The following is a 5458-nucleotide window of genomic DNA, read 5'->3' on the forward strand; positions in this document are numbered from 1 at the left end:
AGTCTGAGAATGCAGCCTGGAATTTAGGCCTGAAAGGGACAGAACTGAGCTGAGGCTGTACTGTCAAGTCACAGACACAGACACACAGACACGGACACACAGACACACACACAGACACACACAGACACAGACACACACAGACACACACACACACACACACACACACACACACACACACACACAGGGCTTTCTGCCACAGGTCTTCAGCTGAGAGGACCCTGCTCTGGGAAGCAGGTGACTGGAATGCCCCTCTTTCCCCAGAGGTAAAACAACCAAGAGGTTGCTTTGTGCCCTTGCCAGTCTGCAGCCTCCTGGGAGTAAAAGGAGAGGGGATAAAGGGTTTGTCACAGTGATGGTGACACAGCTGAGCCTGGAGCTTGCTGGAGAGGGGGCAAGAAGGGAGGAGGAGAAAGGAGAGAGGGGGAGGAGAGAGGGAAGGAGGGAGGGGAGGGTGAGCCAAGGGGTAAGAGAGGGAGCTGAGGACGGAGGCCTGGGAGGGGGAGAAGAGGCTGTAGAGGAGGTGACATGGGTCCCCAGACCCTCATCGTGCCTTGGGCCATCCCTGCTTTCCTAGTGGGAAAAACTGAGGTGGAGTGAAAGGACCGCGCCTGCAGCCCGGGGCTGTGCCGGTGCCACCTGCCCCCATGCTCTGCAGCTCCCACCCGGTGGCTGTGGCTCTTGGGTGCTTACAGGGCACCCTGAGCTAGGGCTCCAGCAGATCCCCTGGGAGCCGAGGCTCCACCTCACGGCTCAGCCCCAGCCAGTCCGACTTCAGCCCCAGGCTGTCCTCTGAGTGATGGCTGCAGAGATGCCAGGTCCTGGGGAGGGGACCAGCGCTTAACCAGGACAGGTGTTATACACCCAGGAACTAGGTCAGCCAGTCTTCTCAGAACTAGTGTGTTGTCACTAAGGCCAACCCAGACATCCCTATGGGTCTACGAGACTTAACTCCAGGCCACCCAGACTCAAAGACAGAGCCGACCCCCCCCCCCACCTGTTGGCCTCCCAGACGTCAAAGCCAACAGCACTGAGAGCTTCCTGTGTGCCCCACCTGAGTCTAGTTCCTGGCTTTATCTCATTGACTCACTCAACAAACAATTTCTAATGACTGCCCAGACGGTCCCTTTTCTCAGACTTCCTCTTCCAATGTAGCCCCTTTCCTGGACCCAAACTCCTACATACCCTACAAAACCCAGCCACTGGGAATCCTACCCCCAAAAAGGGAAAAAAAAAACAACTGCTGTTTATTTTAGTGCTGATGGGGGTTGGGGAGATTTGGAGAGGGTCGTTATTTATCTTCCTTTCCCAGTCAGGGATGGGGAGAGGCCTGTTATGTCCAATGGGTGCCCGGCTCCCTAACCCCACTCTGCAAGAGCAGTTCCTTCCCCACCGAGCCGAGCCAAAAACTCAAGCCGGAGGGGAGACAGAGGTAGAGGCCTTGCCAAGCTGAGCGAAATGTCTGTCTGGCAAGGAGCTGTCTTCCCTCCACACCCGCTGGGCCAGCGGAAAGGGCCCTGGGTGTGTTCTGATAAATGACGCGCGTTAATGGCGCGTTCCAGCCCGGCCTCACCCTCTGCCTCTAGTCAAGCTGTTGAGGCTCGGAGCCAGAAGCCATTCTGGGTGACCCACGTGCGCCTGGCCCAGCAAGCCTCTCTCGGATTGGAGCTCCTCCAGACCTCCGGTCCACAGTGGGACACTTCAGGGTGTCCTTGCCACAAGAAACCCTGGAGGGGCTGAGCCGCCCGTGGCCGCTGAAAATCTACTACGCGGCGCCCAGACCCGGGACCCGCGCGGCCACGGAGGGCAGGACGCCGAGAAAGGGATAGATGCTTTGCGTTATTAAGCTCCAGGGAGCCTGCGTTCCGGGTGTGTGTGTGTGTGTGTGTGTCTGTCTGTCTGTCTGTCTGTCTGTCCGCATCCCTTCATCCTGTGCAGCACGTAGTCCAGGCCATGGCTTTGCACCCCTCTCCAGGGTTCCGCGTTCAAACGAAGAGTGGAAGAGAACCCCAGAGTAGAAGGCATCCAGGAGGCCCCTACCTGTTGCTTCACCAGTCCTCCTCCAGCAGGCCCCAAGTCATACCCTGGTCCCTCTGGCCTCAGTTGCACTCTCTCTTCTCTCTCTCTCTCTCTCTCTCTCTCTCTCTCTCTCTCTCTCTCTCTCTCTTAACCTCTCTTTCCCTACAGCGCAGGGTAGAGAAATTGGGGAGNCCCCAAGTCATACCCTGGTCCCTCTGGCCTCAGTTGTTCTCTCTCCTCTCTCTCTCTCTCTCTCTCTCTCTCTCTCTCTCTCTCTCTCTCTCTCTCGACAGTTCATTTTCCCTACAGCGCAGGGTAGAGAAATTGGGGAGGGAGAGGCAGGGTCCCCAGACCTGGTCCAGAGGCGACTTTGAATCTTGCGAGCCAAGCGGTCCAGCGGAACTCAACTCTAAAGGGTCCGGAGCAAGGATGAAGGCCAGCACTGGCTACAGGAGACCCTGTCGGAGGGGAGGAGGATAGGTGGGGGATGGCAAAAAAAGCGAGGAAGGGAGCAGCGGGCCCTCCCTACTCTGGGGTCCCCCAGAGTGAGTGGCTGCTCTCAGGGCTGGAAACTGAGTCAGGACAGGGTAGTGGGCTGTTGGAGTTCCTTCCCCTCATCGCGTCCTGGAACTTGAGTAGTCGAGGGTGCAGTGACGCCCGACGTCCTTGCTGGTGCTCACGCAGGCCCCGTGGCCCGCTGCAAACAAGCGGGTGTTTGCGCAGCGCGCGACCCAGAGCGATGGGGATTCGATGGAGACGCGGGGCCGTCGGGAATCGATCGGGCACAGCTGTCGCAGAACAGCCCCGCGGAGCTGCCACGGGCGAAGCAGTCACAGGCCCCGGCCGTGCAGGCATCTCGGGGTGCGGCGTACTCTCCTGCAACCCCACATCCGACAGAGACCCCTGGGACCACCCAGGCTGGACATCACTTCTCTGTCTACCAGCGGAGCTGTGTGGTGTGGGGAACTCAGATCTGTGGCGCCTGCCGATTTGGGGAGGCTGGAATGAAGGTGGCAGTCGCTAGAGTTCCTATGAACCACCACCACCCCAGCCCACTCACCAGCGAGAAGAAAGGACCGTGACTTAAAACTCTCATTTCGGTGGGCAATAAACAGCGGCCTGTCGGGAGAGGCTGGAGTGCCCGCCTCAAAGGAACAACTTTAGGCATCTAAAGTCCCCAAATCAATTTTTTTTTTTAACTAAAATGAGAAGCGAAAAGTAGGATATTGGTGAGGTCAAACTGGTGGGGGCCCGGACGGGGGTGTCTGTTCCGGCCCGCCTTCAGGGCGCTTCTGGGGTGCGGGGATGAGAGCGACTGAGGATTCCTGCGAAGCCCGTGCAGGTCCCCAATGTCGCTGTCGCTTGTACTTGCTAACCCGACCCTCACAGCCCTCAGGTTAACTGGGCCTCAGATTTCTCTCAAATGAGAGCTTAGCACAGAGACGGTAGATATTAGCGAGGCACAGCCCAGCACGTTCGGAGATCCCAGAGGCAGCTACGGGGCTCCTGGACTCCCTGATTTTCCCAGAGGGGATACTAAGGTCGACTGAGAGGTTCTCTGAGTTGGCCTAGGTCCCCACGGGGATAGAGATGGGGGATGCCCTGCCCCCCTCCAGCCCACCCCTCCTCCATCCTCAATTTGCTAATGACCCAAGATCGATCTGGCCCCAGTCACCGGTACGCCCCGTGCCCCCCCCCCCGCTCAATTCTATTTCACTAATTACTAAAGTGGGGGAGGCCAGTTCTTGGGGCTCAGGGGGCACAGTCCATTTCTTAGGGACCCCTAGGTTTTTACTCCATGGTCAGTGGGACCATAGACCTCGCGGAGATCCAGCTCTTTGTCCCCAGAAGACTCAAACTCAGGCTGCACACGCCGGGGAAAATGTCCCTCCATGGGTCTGAGAAGTCCTAAGTCTGGACAGTTTGCAAGGGAGTGTGTGACACCCGAGGTTGCCCTTGTTCAAGAGAAAAGGGAGTCCCCTCATCTCAAAGCCCCCAGCCTCCTCTCTTTTTCTTCAAAATGGATTCCTCTCTCATGGGTGGAGGGAGCTATAGATATCATTTGAAAGAAATAATAACACAGGCGGAAATGAAGGCAGGGCTCCCCCCCCCCATCATCCCAACCCTCTGACTAGGAACCCCCCGGGTGGCTGGTATTTGAAAGGGTTTATGGACATCTTTTGTTTTTCCGTTTCTAAACACCCAGTCAGCCCCTGTACCTCTTTGCTTTCTAGAGCTCTGAATGCTATCGGTTGACGGTGGTGGATTGATTTCCACACCCCATGATTATTTTTAATTATCTGTGATGTTGCAGGGTAGACTTGGGGACCTCAGACTTGACTCTGATCCTGGCCATAGCAACTGTCCCCAGCTCTTCGTCACTGGGGAGGAAACCCCAGTGATGCAACAGATGTTCTGTATGCCTCAGTTTCTCTATCTGGAAGATGGCTGTAGCCACAAATTGTCCAGACTCCCCAAATCAGAAGACCCCAAAGTTTCTGTCCCTTGGGGGAGGCGGGTGGCTAAAAGTATCCACTCCTGCAGTCTTCACCCTAATGGCCCCCTCTGCAATCTTTACTCCCCACTATCCCCCCACCCCCAACAGGGAGACCAAAAACCTGCAACAGGCAAGAAGTGATGGGCTCTGGAACTCTTCCCTCTTTAGGACTGTTAAACAGCCGGAGCTTAATAAATGCTGACTTGTTCACATTGAAACAGTCCCTTCAGCCCTGTCCACCCATGGATCTGGGAGAGGAAACTCTGTGTGACACATCCCCCTTTAATGGCTCATATATAATGCCACTTTCCTCCAGGCTCCTCTTCTCTGGGGGGGGGCAGCATGGAAGGGGAAACTGAGGAACAGAGAAGGCTCTGTACAGCCTGGGGCATGGATCACCATGCCCGTCACACAGCCATTGGTGTGCTGTGGACATCAGATTCTCGGTTTGCTTTGTTTCCAACCTGACAGAACAAGCCATTGGTGGGGACATCCCTTGAGTGAGCATCAGAGCCCATGGGTTACTCAGGCTCCAGAACAAATGCCAATAACCCTCCCTGGCAGTGAGCAGGGCAGGGGTGGCAGAGGCTGGGGCTGAGTGAAGACACCTTCCTAACCTCTGGACCTCAAACACAAGATCCCTCCAGGGTCTGACTTGGCCACCCCAGTAATCTCTTCTCTACCCACCCAAGGGGTCTTGTTCCCAGGTGCCCTGTGCCTGTAGGGTGCCATCCATGAACCCCTTCTTTCCCCTTCCCTGTCTGCAGGAGAGAGAGAGAGAGAGAGAGAGAGAGAGAGAGAGAGAGAGAGAGAGGAGAGAGAGAGAAAAGAGAAGAGAGAGAAGAGAGAAGAGAAGAGAGAGAAGAGAAGAGAGAAGAGAGAGAAGAGAGAGAAGAGAAGAGAAGAGAGAGAAGAGAGAGAAGAGAAGAGAAGAGAGAGAAGAGA

The sequence above is a fragment of the Mus pahari genome, chromosome 9, assembly GCF_900095145.1.
Source record: "Mus pahari chromosome 9, PAHARI_EIJ_v1.1, whole genome shotgun sequence".
NCBI lineage: Eukaryota > Metazoa > Chordata > Mammalia > Rodentia > Muridae > Mus > Mus pahari.